The sequence below is a fragment of the Lissotriton helveticus genome, chromosome 6, assembly GCF_964261635.1.
Source record: "Lissotriton helveticus chromosome 6, aLisHel1.1, whole genome shotgun sequence".
NCBI lineage: Eukaryota > Metazoa > Chordata > Amphibia > Caudata > Salamandridae > Lissotriton > Lissotriton helveticus.
In genome coordinates this window covers 784,223,954-784,239,216 of record NC_136067.1, presented here as the reverse complement: position 1 = coordinate 784,239,216, position 15,263 = coordinate 784,223,954, and positions in this window count along the sequence as shown.

Below are 15,263 nucleotides of genomic sequence, written 5' to 3'. Positions count from 1 at the left end.
TACAATTGCAGCATAGATTGCTAGAGACAGTTCTCAAGATAGTCAGAGTTCTGCTTCATTGAGTCAGGATCCACTAGGAGGACCAATTATACAAAATGAAGCTGCCACTGCCATGGATGAAGTTGAAAGAGCCATGGAACAAGCTCAGGAGGATGGAGTTGACTTAGAAGATTTGGAAAAAGAACTAAACGTTGAGCAGAGACAAATATATGATCAAGTCACACAACAAATTGAGCATGGCTTATCTCATGAGAAAAAAGAGTGCTATGTACATCATTTGTACCTATCCGACTGTATGTGAGTGGAGAAGCAGGAACTGGGAAAAGTTTCCTGATTAAAGTGATTGCAACATATTTGCAGAAAACAACGGAATCATCGCTCTCTTGTGTTGTTTCTGCTCCAACTGGGTTGGCAGCACACAACATTAAAGGGATTACTTTACTTCGCTTATTGATGCTGCCAGTGGAGCATGATAACAAATTACAATACCACAAGCTATCAGGAGAAGCTTGTTGTGAAGTTTCAAGAGTCCTAAAGAAAATGAAACTTCTTATCATTGATGAAGTAAGCATGGTGTCAAATGTAATGCTTGCTTTTGTGCATTTAGTAATGCAAGAAACTCTTAAAACAGACTACGATGTGTTATTTGGAGGCAAACTCATCATTGTTTTTGGAGATCTACTGCAACTAACTCCAGTGAAAGGACAGCCAGTGTTTAAAATGCTTACGCATGAGGATAACAGGAAGTGCTTAGGAAGCATTGGAAATGTTAACATATGGCTAAATTTCAAATATGCAGAACTACTTCAAAATATGCGACAGGCAAAGGATGAAGATTATAAAAATATTCTACAAGATGTAAGAATTTGGAAACTAACTGAGCATGGCAAAGAAGCTTTACATGGACGATTAATTTCAATTTTGTTTCCAAAGGAAAATATTCTCCCAGAGAATATTTTTAGATAAATTCCTGAAAACAAATCTGTCATATGCTTGATGCCAACTCTGCAAGAATGTTCAATCTTCAACACCAAAATGTTAAAGTTGGAAAATCAAGAAATTGTGAAACTGGAAGCTATTGATAAAATAGAACATGAAGGAGCAACTATTATTTTGTCAGAGAAGTTGAAATCAAAATTAGATTCTTTAGAGAAGACAATATCTAAAACTGCTGGTATGGAAAAGACTCTGTATGCATCTTTAAATTGTCGTATAATTTTACGACGTAAGTTAGATGTGGAAAGAGGTTTAGTAAATGGAGCAATGGCTCATGTTGTGGATTTTGTGAATTACCGAAATAGAGATGGAATTGAAATGATAAAAATTAAATTTGATGGTATTGAAGAAGTACAACAAATCTGTTGTTGTTCTGCTCGTTTTTTGCTAGTGAAAGATTTATATGTACGCAGAAAACAGTTTCCTGTTTCTTTGGCATATGCAGTAACTATTCATACATCTCAAGGTTTAAGTGTTGATAGTGCTTTGGTGAATATTGGAAATTCTGTGTTCAAGGAGGGTATGGCATATGTTGCTTTATCTCGAGTCAGAACTTTATCTGGATTGTACTTGATTGATTTTGATGAGACAAAGACTAATGCAGATCTAAATTATGTAAAAGAATATAATAGGTTAAGAAGAGAGTATGCTCCAAATTTACCTCAATATCCTCTGTTTGAAAAGCGTGTGGTAGGCTTAAAAAGTAGAAATGAGAAAAATTGTTGTGAAGTTGCAGCAAAAAGAAAAAAAGTAGATGAAACTGTAATTGTAAGCAGAAAGGAAATGGATTCAGTTAAAGATGTTGTTGGATTTCAATTTGAAAATAGTTCTGGTGTCAACTGCTATGCTAATGTAGTGGTTAATGTTGTTTTTTTTCTCTAAACTGTAAAAGAACAGATTGCTGAAAATTGTGATCAAACACTTTGTTGTTTATTAAATTCTGTATTAGAGAAATGCAGCAGTGATAGAACAAAAATACAAAGTGTTTCTGAAATTCGAAAGGTTTTAGACATATGTTCTGGTCTAAATCAATTTTCACAGAATATTCAGCAAGATTGTCAGGAATTTCTAATGTATATGCTTGTTGTTTTGCAAGATGAAGGAGTAGATGTAGAATTTCTTTTTGCCCTTTCTTATAAATGGCAACATGACTGTGACAATTGCTCAATTTCAAGTAGTACTACAGTAGACACTGCAAGATTTATATATTTGACTTTACCAGACTGCAAATCAGTGTCTTTTAATAATCTAGTTAGAGCAGCAAATCAAAACATGGTCTGTAGTCAATGTAAATCTGAAATGCTATCAACTTTATGTTTAATAAGATATGGACAGTATGTTATTTTAATGTTCCAACGATGTAGACCTGATGGAACTAAATTGACAACATTAATTAAAAATGTTGTGGCTTCTCAATTATCAATTTCAGGAAGAACCTTTACAACTGCAGCAATTATTTACCATGATGGTCCTTCAACAACATCAGGACATTACACATGTTATTTAAAATGTGAAAAAAGTTTGAAGCTCTGTAATGATACTCAATTGACTTTCAAACAATGTTTGCCTTTTGACTTACTAAAATCTTACCTAGTGTTCTTACAACCGAAATTTTAGGGAAGGTAATTGGCCTATGAAGATTGCAGCAGTTAATATAACTTAGTTTGCTCTTCAATATTACTTTCTGAATGAGAGTGATGAAGATAATAAAAAACATGTAGTTCTCATAGAGATAGTATATGTTTATTATATAGTGTGTGCTGTGAGTATTATAGAAATTATTTATAAAAAGTAAGCTAGAGGTGGAAGTAAAACTCTTGTTTCATAATGTAAAAGATGTTGGAGCTTTTCTTTCAGAAAGTCGGGTAAATGAGATAATAAGAATACTCTGGACTAATTTCCATAGAAAAGGACTTTCCATATACTATTTGGCCTCGTGGAAAAGTGGATGGATATAAAGTGAGTTTAGATATGGTGTTTAAAATTTTACATTATTTAAGAAATTATTCAATGGTTTTTTAAACACAATCATTTTGATTGTGTTTTTTTTGCCCGCTGTTATATGATGAGTACTATTGAAGTCACTGTTTTAAGTCAAATTCAATATATTCTGAGAAAAGCAAAATTAAACCATTTAACATGATGTTGAAATTATTATGAAATATATATTACTTTCCCATTCTCTTATGCTCACTCACCTATTTCCACCCTCTATCACTCCTCTTAACTCACCCTCACTGGCCTTTTTTCACTCTCCCTCACCTACCTTCCCATATTCCACTTTCCTCACTTATTCTTATTAACCACTCCTTCACTGCCCTTTCCCTCTCTCCCATTCACTACTTTCCAGCTGTCAGTCACTCTACTTTACACCCCTTCCTGTTGTTTTCTTTCTTTGTTTCCTCAATAATTTCCCTTCTCTCACTCACCTTATTACACTTCACTCACTCCTTCTCTCACTTCCTCTGTCCTCTCACATCCTCACTCCCTTTCCCTCACTCCCTGTCTCTTAGCTTCAGTCTTTCAATCCTGTTACTCTCTCACTCCTCTTCCATCACCCACACTCCCTTACTTATCTCACTTTGTCTCTTGTATTCTAAAATATATATTATAAATAATCTATTTTTTTTGTCTTTCACAGATATAAATTTTAATGGAAATATGATATTAAATGTACATTACTTATAAGGAAAGTTTCATGTACAATATTTATTTTCACTAGACTGTTTTCCATAACCTGACTACTCTTCTTTGATACTCCCAGACCTCTGTTCCCTTATTACGCTTGCCTCACCTATTCTGAATCTCCATGTTTAGTCTCATTTGTCACATTTTTCTCTTACACTCACCTTCTTTCAGGCCTTCTCTTTTATTTTATTTCCTCTCTCTTCTCTTACTTCATTGTTTTATATTTTCCCTTCTTTTATTCTCCTTACTCCACTTCACTTACTCCTCTTTCTTTCTCTGTCTTCTTACTAATACACTCCCCTTCCCTCAATCTCTTTCTGTTAGCCTCATTCTCTCCATTCCCTTAGTCTCTCACTTCTCTTCTGTCACGCTCACTGCCTATAACTCAGCTATACTCCCACACTCACCTTCTGTCGGACCTTCTCCTTTAGTTTGCTTCCTCTCTCTTTCCTTCCTTTGCTCCTTCACTCTTTTGTCTTCCCTTACTTTCTTACTCCACTGTATTAACTCCTTCTCTTACTCCTTCTGTCCTCTTATTTGCACAATCCCCTTCCCTCATTTTCTCTCTGTTAGCCTCATTCTCTCTGTCCTCTTAGTCTCTCACTCATTTTCTATAACGGTCACTCCCTATAACTCAGCCATACTCCTACACTCACCTTCTTTTAAACCTTCTCCTTTACTTTCCATCCTCTCTTTTCCCATCCTTCACTCCTTCCCTCTTTCCCCTTCCCTTACTCCTCTTTCTGGACTTCTGTCAATCCCTCTGTCCTTTAAATTACTAACTCCCCTATTCTCACTCTATCTGTGTTACCCCGATTCTCTCCATTCTCTTAGTCTCTCACTCCTCTTCAATCATGCTCACTCCCTATTACTGAGCCATACTCCCACACTCATCTTCTTTCAGACCTTTTCCTTTACATTCCTTCCTCTCTCTTCCCATCCTTTGCTCTTTCACTCTTTCCCCTTCTCTTACTCTCCTTAATCCACTTAACTAATCCCTTGTCTTACTCCCTCTATCTTCTTACTTCTACACTCCCCTTACCTCATTCTCTCTCTGTTAGTCTCATTCTCTACGTCTCTTTAGTCTCTCACTCCTCTTCTGTCACGCTCACTCCCTATAACTTAGTTATACTCACACACTCACCTTCTTTCAATCCCCCTACTTCACTTCACTTCCCTTCCCCTCTCGTCCCTTTTTTTGCTCCCTCACTCATTTTCCTTTCCTCTCTCACTAAAATTAGGATTGGGGACGGCAGCGGTGGTTCTCTAATGCTCGAACAATGATCATAATGTTCCTACACACAGCTATGTCAAATATTGCACACGCAGCTTGTAAATATGCCTCTCTTTTTTGTATTTTCTATCTCAATTTATGCCATTAAAAAAAGCTTTAAACATCTCTCACGGCATTTCATATTCTTGTCTGGGTGCATATTTCAATATTCTGGTTGCATTTTCTGCTTGCACCCATGTCAAACATTGCGCAAGAGTCTTGTAAATATGCCTCTCTCTGTCTCATATTCCATCTCAATTGATACCATTACTGAAATACTTTATTTATCTCCCACACCATTTCATATGGTTTTCTATCTGCTATTCTTATCCCTCTCCATACATTCACTGCTTCCCCCCATGCTAAAGGTTGCAGAAGGCGCTTCAAAAAAAGAAGCATATTTACAAGTCCAATGAAACCATTACACAATTTCTAAACCAGCATTGAATCCAAGCTTAAAAAACAATTTATAAAGAAGTCTACCTTATAAACACACAGCTACGTCAAAGATTGCGCACGCAGCTTGTAAATATGCCTCTCTTTTTTTGTATATTCTATCTCAATTTATGCCATTAAAAGAAACCTTTAAACATCTCTCACGGCATTTCATATTCTTGTCTGGGTGCCAATTTTATTATTCTGCATGCATTTTCTGCTTGCACCCATGTGAAACATTGCGCAAGAGTCTTGTAAATATGCCCCTCTTTATCTTATATTCCATCCTAATTGAAACCATTACTGAAATACTTTATGCATCTCCCACACCATTTCATATGGTTTTCTATCTGCTATTCCGATCCCTCTCCATACATTCTCTGCTTCCACCCATACTAAAGGTTGCACAAGGCGCTTAAAAAAAAAGAGCATATTTACAAGTCCAATGAAACAATTACACAATTTCTAAACCAGCATTGAATCCAAGCATAACATTTTTTTTATAAAGAAGTCTACCTTATAAACACACAGCTAACATTATGGAAAAAGGTAAAAATATAATTCCTTAATTCAAACAGACAGTCACTGTGATACTTGTCAAAAATTATAGTTGAATTACCAAAACTGTACTTCCTTCTGGTGTCTCCTCTGGAAAGTACAGTATGGCAGATCTTGCACTCCACCTTTGGAGCATTACATTTCACTGTCTTCTGAAAGTACACAAAATGGTGGTGATAGTGTACATTAGAGAGAGACAGTGAGAGAAAAAAGGCATGAGATGAAGAAGAGATGTGAAATGCACATTGGAGAAAATATAGTGGGATAGGGGAAGTAACTGTGAGTAAACTTACTATGTAACACAGAAATGTTGCACTCTATACTATAAGTCTCATTTTATACCACAATCATTTCTCTACTATCTCATAAATTACAAATAGAATAATAAAAAATGTCTCAAACAATTTATAATTTCTAAATATAAATTTATTCTTCAGAATTTTCATAATTTAGAAGAACTTCTGACATTAACTGATCAGGAATCTCCTCATCAGAAGTCTCCATACATGACTCCTGGAACTCAATATAGTCCAAACATTCGATTAATTCAGCATCCAAAGTCTTATCATTAAAATCTTCCATTCCATCTTCTCTCATAAAAAAGGTCTTCTTCATGGATAGTGTTATCAACAGGATCATTTAAGATCTCAATAAAACTCGCCTCAACAAAACTCGCAGAAATTTTAAAATTGATATCAACGGTGTCCTCATTCAAATCCATATTCTTTTCAAATTTCTTGCTGTAAATTGCAGAAAAAAAATCACTTTAATTTATCGTTTTTAGTAATTGATAATATAAAACTAGCTTTATCAAGTATTACATTCCCCTTACAAATTAACAACTCACCTTTTAAAAAGCAGTAGAAGAGTTAGTAGTGTGTAAATTTCACACCAGAAATAGAACACCAAAAATTCCTCACAAATGTACTTCAAAGAGTACTATCACAAAATGGCTGTGTTTCCCTCTCATTTTTCATGTATATTCATGTAGAAAACCAACGAAACTTCATCACACACAAATTCAAAACCAAAGAAACATTTTAATTGGTTGTAAATTTCAAAATCTAATTGGCTCTTGGGTGTCTGTAAACATTCTAAATGGTCTGCATAGTCCGCCATCTTGTGACTCTGAAGAACAGAGACACAAGAGGTGAATAATAAAGGGGGAAATAATTAAAAGGGGCAGAGTAGACCCCCCCTGACCCCCTAGGTTTTCTGAGGGGGGCCTAGAAGGACCCTGAAGGGCAAAAAAACGTTTGTTTTTTTTAAAATTTTCGCGGGGTAAGCGCTGGGAGCGCTCCCAGGTGCGCTCTCCGGTACGTGCACCCTGAGCGCACCACGGGGAAAAACAGTGTAAGAGTAGAGTAAAAAAATAAAGTAGAGTGTTTAGAGGAAAGTGATGCATTGCTGGAGTGTGTCACAAAAATGATGCATTCCAGCAATGCATCCTTTCACATGGGGCCAGTCCCATGTGAAAGGGCCTGCATCAGTCTTACGCCTGCTGTGAGGCAGGCGCAAGATTTAGACACAACAGCGTCGTAAAAGTGACTCAGTGAAATCTCATAGATTTCACTGCGTCACTTCTACGACCCTTCCTTACGTCAATACGCCCCCTTTCCATACATTACACCTGGCGCAGGTATAATGTGGCGCAGGGGTTTACAAAGTGACGCATCTACCTAGATGCGTCACTTTGTAAATATGACTTAACAAGGTGCATTTTTTACACCACCGGTGCGTCACAAAAAATGACGCACCAGCGGCGTAAAAGTGATGCATGGCCTCATAAATGAGGCCTTCAGTCTTCTACTCATGCGTCATATTTAATGTATGACGCATTATGTCGCAAGGAGTTAGAGATACATCAGTATTTCTGACGTATCTGTAAGCGCAAAAGTGATGCATTGCTGGAGTGTGTGACAAAAGTGACGCAACTCCAGCAATGCATCCTTTCACATTGGGCCAGCCCCATGTGAAAGGGCCTGCATCGGTCTTACGCCTGCTGTGAGGCAGGCGCAAGATTTTGACGCAACGGTGTCCTAAAAGTGACGCAGTGAAATCTCATAGATTTCACTGCGTCACTTCTATGACCCTTTCTTGTGTCAATACGCCCCCTTTGCATACATTACACTGGCGCAGGTATATTGTGGCGCAGGGGTTTACAAAGTGACGCATCTACCTAGATGCGTCACTTTGTAAATATGACTCAACAAGGTGCATTTTTTACACCACTGGTGCGTCACAAAAAGTGACGCACCGGCGGCGTAAAAGTGACGCATGGCCTCATAAATGAGGCCTTCAGTCTTCTACTCTTACTTTTTCTTTCACTTTCTCTGTTTCTTCACTGCCTTACTCACCTTGTCTCATACTCAATTGTCTTTATCCAGTCTGGATCTCCACTCTTTCCTAAACATCACTGCTCTTTTCTTACCCTTCCACACCACCGTTCTTTTACTACATTTTCTTCACTTATCCACATTCCCCATGTTCACTCTCCTTCTCCTCACTCTCCTTCCCCACACTCACCTTCTTTCAGTCCCCCTACTTCACTTCCCTTTCCCTCTCGTCCCTTTCTTTGCTTTCTCACTCATTTTCCTCTCTTCTCTCACTGAACTCCACTTCAGTTACTCTTTTTCATTTTTTTAAGAATACAGCTCTTTGATGAGAATTGGAGGTAGTTCTGAAAAGAACTTTTTTTTTCTTCTTTTTTCCTTTTTTTGAACAAAAACAAAAACAGGGAATGGAAAACTGCTCAACAGGAGCAAAAAAAAATTATCAAAATTAGGACTGGGGATGGCAGCGGTGGTTGTCTAATGCTCGAACCATGAGCATAACACTTTGTTCCCCATAACAAAGTAGCTGATCACATTTTCTGCATTTAATTACGGCTTCATTAAAAGCAGGCTGAATATTAGGGATCAGCTCTTCTGGTCGCCCCCTCACCGATGTAGTTGGTCCTCCGGTTGAAGTAGAGGCACCATCCCTGGGAGGCTCTCGTGCCAGAGCCCTGACACTCTCCCGGGCATAGTTCCGGGGGTGCCTCCTCTTGACGTGGCGAATCATGGTAGAGTTTCTGAATTAATATTTTTTGGTGAGGTCACCGCGTGACAGGACAGTGTGACAAATTTGGCACTCCACCTTTGGAGAATTTACTTTTTTTTTATCATCTGGAATGGAAAAAAACTTCCATATGAAGTGTTCTTTTACCCTGGGCTGAGGTTCCTCTTCATCAATAAATCCCTCTGTGTCATCATCGCTGCTGGATGCTCTGGCAGCCATGGTAATCCAACAAAGATCCAAGAGCCAAAAGACAGGTCTTGCAGTCACAAAAGTGAAAGAAGAAGTGAAGGAAATGGGTGGGGATTTCATTCTTTGTAAAAAAAACTGTTAGCAACCAATGAAAAGAGTTATTTTAAGGTCACATGACTTGACGCGCTTACGCTGCGCGCACCGGAGCGCTTCCGGGGGCGCTTACGTGGTGCGAACGTAGGAGCTTGCGGGGGCGCTTACGCGGCACGCCTGAGCGACGTTTTGATAGCTTTACGGAAATGCAAAATCATTTTCATTTCGTAAATCAAAAATACTGCTTTTATAAGTATGGTACTAAATGTCTTGCATTATTATTTACTTTTCGTACATATTTTTTTTTACGAACGCAGAAATAGCGCTCTCGGTGCGCTCTCGGGAGAGCTTACCGGTGCACGCACCCTGAGTGCACCAGGGAAAAATAAAAAATAAAAATATATACATTGAACAAATAATTTAAAAAATATATATATATATTTAATTGTTGTAAAAAACAGCTAATAATAAAAAAAAAATCATAGGTTAAAAAGTTGATATACAAAGGAATTAGCTTTTAAAAAAACTATGAAATTCACTGAAAAAACCATAGGTTTCACAAACGTTATAGTTAGGAATTAGTTTCTAAAAAACCTTTGAAATTCACAAAAAAAAACATAGGTTTCACAATCGTTATAGTTAGGAATTAGCATTTAAAAAACCTTTCAAATTCACTGAAAAAACCATAGGTTTCACACCAGTTATAGTTAGCTGAACATTTTACTCATACAAAACCATTGAAATTCCCACGTTATAGTTAGTTGGACTCACTATAACTCGCGCGCCCACAATCCACTGCTGATGTTGTCACATATTACATCATTCATGACATGGTCAGTGACATCACTGATGACAGCACTGATGCCCAGGAGACCGCCACTTCATTTTAAATGAATATTTAAACCTGCGTGGGGTCTCAAGTCCCACCACATGCCCGGAGGACCACCACCTCCCCGGGGCACTAAGATGCAAGTGTGGCGGTCCGTTTCGAGCCACGGGCACCGGGGAGCACCACCCCCAGGTGTTTGCAAATGTTGGGAGGGGAGCCGCGTGACCCCCCCTCCCGGCGCCCTTCAGGGCCCTGGGGGCCGCCAGACCCCAGGGTGAGTTCCTGCAGTGTCTCGGGGTGCCCAACCTGGGACACTGCTGTTTGCTATGGCAGGGTGGCTCCCACCCTGTCATAGTAAACTGTAGTTTGGATTTTGCAGGTTTCCTGCTCTTGTTTAAAAAATCCAAACCACATTGCTTTTCCACAAGGGGAGATGCTTGTCAGCAGCCCCCGTGTGAAAAAGCAATGCTGGCTCCTGCAGGAGGTGGGGAGCAGGCGAGACCGTGGGGAAATTGGGGTCCCGCCATAGTCCCCAACGGAAAGGGCAGGCCCCGGGGGATGGTGTCCCCAGAGCCATGAGTGGCCTGGGAGGGGGGCCCCATCCCTTAATAATATTTTTTTAAATAAAAAAAAGAGGCACAGTCCCGGGGGATGAAGTCCCCGGGGCTAATAGAGGCCTTAAGAGGGGGGCTATGCAGCCCCCTACTACATTTTTCATTATATTAAATAAATACATTAATGGCCAAGCCCCGGGGGATCAGGTCCCGAGGCCGATGTTTTTTTTTTAAAAGCAGGCCCTGGGGGATGGGGTCCCCAGGGCCCCAAATAAAATTTAAAAGGATTTTAAAATAAATACATAAAAAATCCGGCATCGGGTCTAGGCCCCGCCCCATCCCTACATTACTCAGCAAACGCGCCCCCTGGCACGTTGTAGGTGGGGGAGTTAATTATTTAATTAATTTCCCTTGAATACTGAGGGTGGTCCCTGGTGGCCATCTAGCCCACCAGTCACCTCCAGTATGCACCAGGAAGCTGCGTTGCAGAGAGGTTTTCAGAGGCCATGCCCCTTTTTACACCTCTCTGCAATCCATTCACTCCGCCAAAATCCAGGCACTTATAAATTCACCATGCACTCTCCTTGCAGTACTCTAGTCTTCCAGTCAATACCAATGTATTCGTGGAGTGACCCAGACACTAACACATGCACTGCTACAATCCCCTGCACACTACCCATGCAGACCTCTAATCACCTACACAGTACTTATTCACTCCTCCAGTTACCCAGGTTGTACCCATGCACTCCAGAAATTCCTCTGTCACTACCCATGCACTCCTCCAATCACCCATCCAGCATCATGTACTTATCCAATCACTCCGGCAAACCTCAAGCAGTTATAAAATCACCATGCACTGTCCTTGCAGCACTTTAATCATCCAATCACTACCCATGAACTCATGCAACGACCCAGGCACTAACTCATGGCAAATACAGAGGAGGTCATGCTCATTACAGGGGTACCCCAACGCATAGTGTTTCCTTGTGTATGTAGGTGTTTTCACTGTATTCTAAGTGTCTTTTAGCATAGCACTTGCTACTGTCCTGGTTAGTCAGAGTCAGTTACCACCAGTACACGTCACTAAAATGTTGGGGGCATAGGAGGACTTTCTGCTCCACTGTTGGTTCTTTCTGCACTTCTCTTGCTTCTTCCTCCACTTTTCTTCATCTTTCTGGACTTCTGTTGCCTCTTGCTGCGCTTTTCTTCCTTCACATTCCTAACTTTGTAGGCATAGTAGGAAGTTAGCATTAAAAAAAAACATTGAAATTCACTGAAAAAAAACATAGGTTTCAGGCATGTTATAGTTAGAAATTAGCATTAAAAAAACACTGAAATCCACTGAAAAACCATAGGTTTCAGGCACGTTATAGTTGCAATTAGCATTTAAAAAACCTTAGAAATTCACTGAAAAAACATAGGTTTCAGGGACGTTATAGTTAGTTGGACATTTCACTCATACAAAACCATAGAAATTCGCCCATTATAGTTAGTTCAGCTAACTATAATTCGCGCCCCCGCAATGCACTGCTGATGGCGTCACATATTACATCATTCATGACATCGTCAGTGACATCACTGATGACATCTCAATGACATTACTGATGACATCATCCACATGATAATATGATGCACCTCATCACACCCTAATATAACTTTTGATACACCCATTCTAAAATGCAGACTACCATTTTTGAAACTATAGACACACCAATACCAGTTACTACATACCCACTCACTGATTCTTAGGCCTACACACACATCCACTCATTCACCCATAGAATCACTCATACATACAGTCACTCATCAATACAACACTATCATGTACACGCATATACCTATACAGACACTCACACACCACCACTCATCCATGGAGTTACTCACACACCTAGTCAGTCATGCAATCACACTCCCATATCCTCACCTATACAGTTATACACACACCACCTCATGTATTTAAACATATGCTAATACATACTTACTCTCTTATACAATCACTGATACAAGTGCACACTCATCCATACAGCCACTCTCACAGTCACTGACTCACATATAGTCATTTATATACTCCAAGTCTCACATACACTGTCTTTTACATATGTAGATACTTGCACATGTACCACTGAGACATCCAATCTCTCACCAGCATACCTATACACACAATCACCCGCCCATACAGCTGTTTCCACATGCACTTATGAACCCATACACCTAGTGAATCAACCACTCACACATCTATGTACAGAGTCACACACCTCCCCCCACCCACACAGACACTCAGTCTCCCATACAAATACTCAGGCAACCAATCAATAACCCATAAAGACACTCATGTAGCTACTGACCAACACAAGCAGCAGCTTACACAAAAACAGACAGACTGATACACACATTCAGACAGTTTAGTCACTAACCCATGCATTCATTAAGACACATTTAATCACTCACTTATGCAGTCAGCCACACACATTCTAAATCCTCCATCCAGACACTTATACACCCACTCATTCTTCAATACACCTTGGCATATATATATATAACATATTTAATTTTTAGAGAAATACACAATCACTGGAAGATGTCATCGGTAATGTAATTTGAGATGTCATCAGTGATGTCATCAGTGATGTCACTGGCCATGTCATGAATGATGTAATATATGACGTCATCAGCAGTGCATTGCGGGGGCCCGAGTTATAGTTAGCTGAACTAACTATAACAGGGAAATTTCTATGGTTTTGTATGAGCGAAATCTCCAACTAACTATACTGTCCCTGAAACCTATGGTTTTATCAGTGAATATATATATAAGCCGAGATGTTTTAAATTCATATTGAATATTTTCATAGAATTTTTAATATGAGATGCTTATTAAACTATGCATCAGAATGCACATAACCATTTCAATGCATTTATGCTGATATTATCATCTAAAAGCAATGGTCCAAAACTAATGACAATGGAAATTGAATCTCTTAATAGGCATCTATATATGTTTAAACAAATTATTTATTATGCAAAATTAAAAATCTTGAGAGAATGCATTTATGCAGAAAATTTGTACTTCATAACATCAAGAAGAACCTATCCATTGTTTTTAACTGAACATTATTGATGTATGAAGACATAGCATTGACAGAAGTATTTTTTCACTGTTTATAATCACATGATCGAAATGTTTGAAAAAATTAGTATTTAAAACCATGACAAACTGCAGTGTCGCTATGTGATCAAGGTTACTGGATAACCGAAACGCGTCATGCCTGGAATACCATTTTATGCGAGCTATTAAATCTTCTCACTGATAATTTGCCTGCTTTTGGAGGTCCTTCTTTCTGTGTGGTGTGGAAATCGCCGAAAGCAACAGAATTTGCAACGATATATATATATATATATATATATACTCCAACCAGAAAACTCACGCAACGCCTTTGCACAAAGTCCAGTACGCAGACACAGATGAATAAATCCACAGCCAGTCTTACATCGATATTCTTCTTTCTTTATTTCATGATAAAGTGCAGAGGTGCAACAGGATGCCGAACAGACGCGTTTCGGGCGTGAACGCCCTTGCTCACTGTCAGCGGGTAAGCGGCTGAGTACAAGTTTAAATAATGCAATGATCAATTGCTACATCGCGCCAAAACGCTTCCAGTAATTAAGTGACATAGAAAGTGGACTACATTCTATGCCTAGTGAAATCACACCATATATTTTCAGCGGCCATACTTGAATGGTAATGGTATATATATATATATTACCTACTGGCGGTCGCCAGTAGGTATATATAGTTAGGATTTTTTCCCTATGGGATTTTTGAAAATTCTATGTCTAATAACTTTGGCGTTTGTGGACGGAATTGGCACATTTTGTTTCTGAGCAGCCCCTGAAAATTTTGGGGGGGTTCGTCAAGGGGGGGCCGAGAAAAAAGGGGGGTCCCAAAACGCGTTTTTCCCATGTTAATTTCCATAGGGCGGTTGGCCTCACTTTTAGCCCGAACGGCTGAATGGATTTGCACGAAACTTGGCAAAATTGTAGGGACTGGTAGCCCGATGTGCCTTTTGTAGGTCTCAATATATGTGCTCCAGTGGATTTTGAGAAATTAACGTTTAAAAAAAGATATATATCTGTAACAGCGGACTGGGCAGCGGCCCAGGACGCGTACTTTTCGCGCAACGGAGCTTTGTGAAGCGAAGCTGATTGGTTCTCCGGCGTCTGTCAACATTCCAAACAGTCCGTAGCGGCCGCCATCTTGTCTCTCGGTAGGATCGAGAGACAAGAGGAGGTCAAAACAAAGGGGGAAATAACTATAAGGGGGCATAGTAGATCCTCGCTGACCCCCTAGGTTTGATGTGGAGGTTTTAAAAGGGCCCCGCGGGGCAAAAAAAAATAATAATAATAATAATCGAACGGCTGAATGGATTTGCACGAAACTTGGCAAAATATTAGGGACTGGTAGCCCGATGTGCCTTTGCTAGGTCTCAATATATGTGCTCCAGTGGATTTTGAGAAATTAACGTTCAAAAAAAGATATATATCTGTAACAGCGCTCCGCTTCGCGTAACGGAGGTTTGCGAAGCTGATTGGT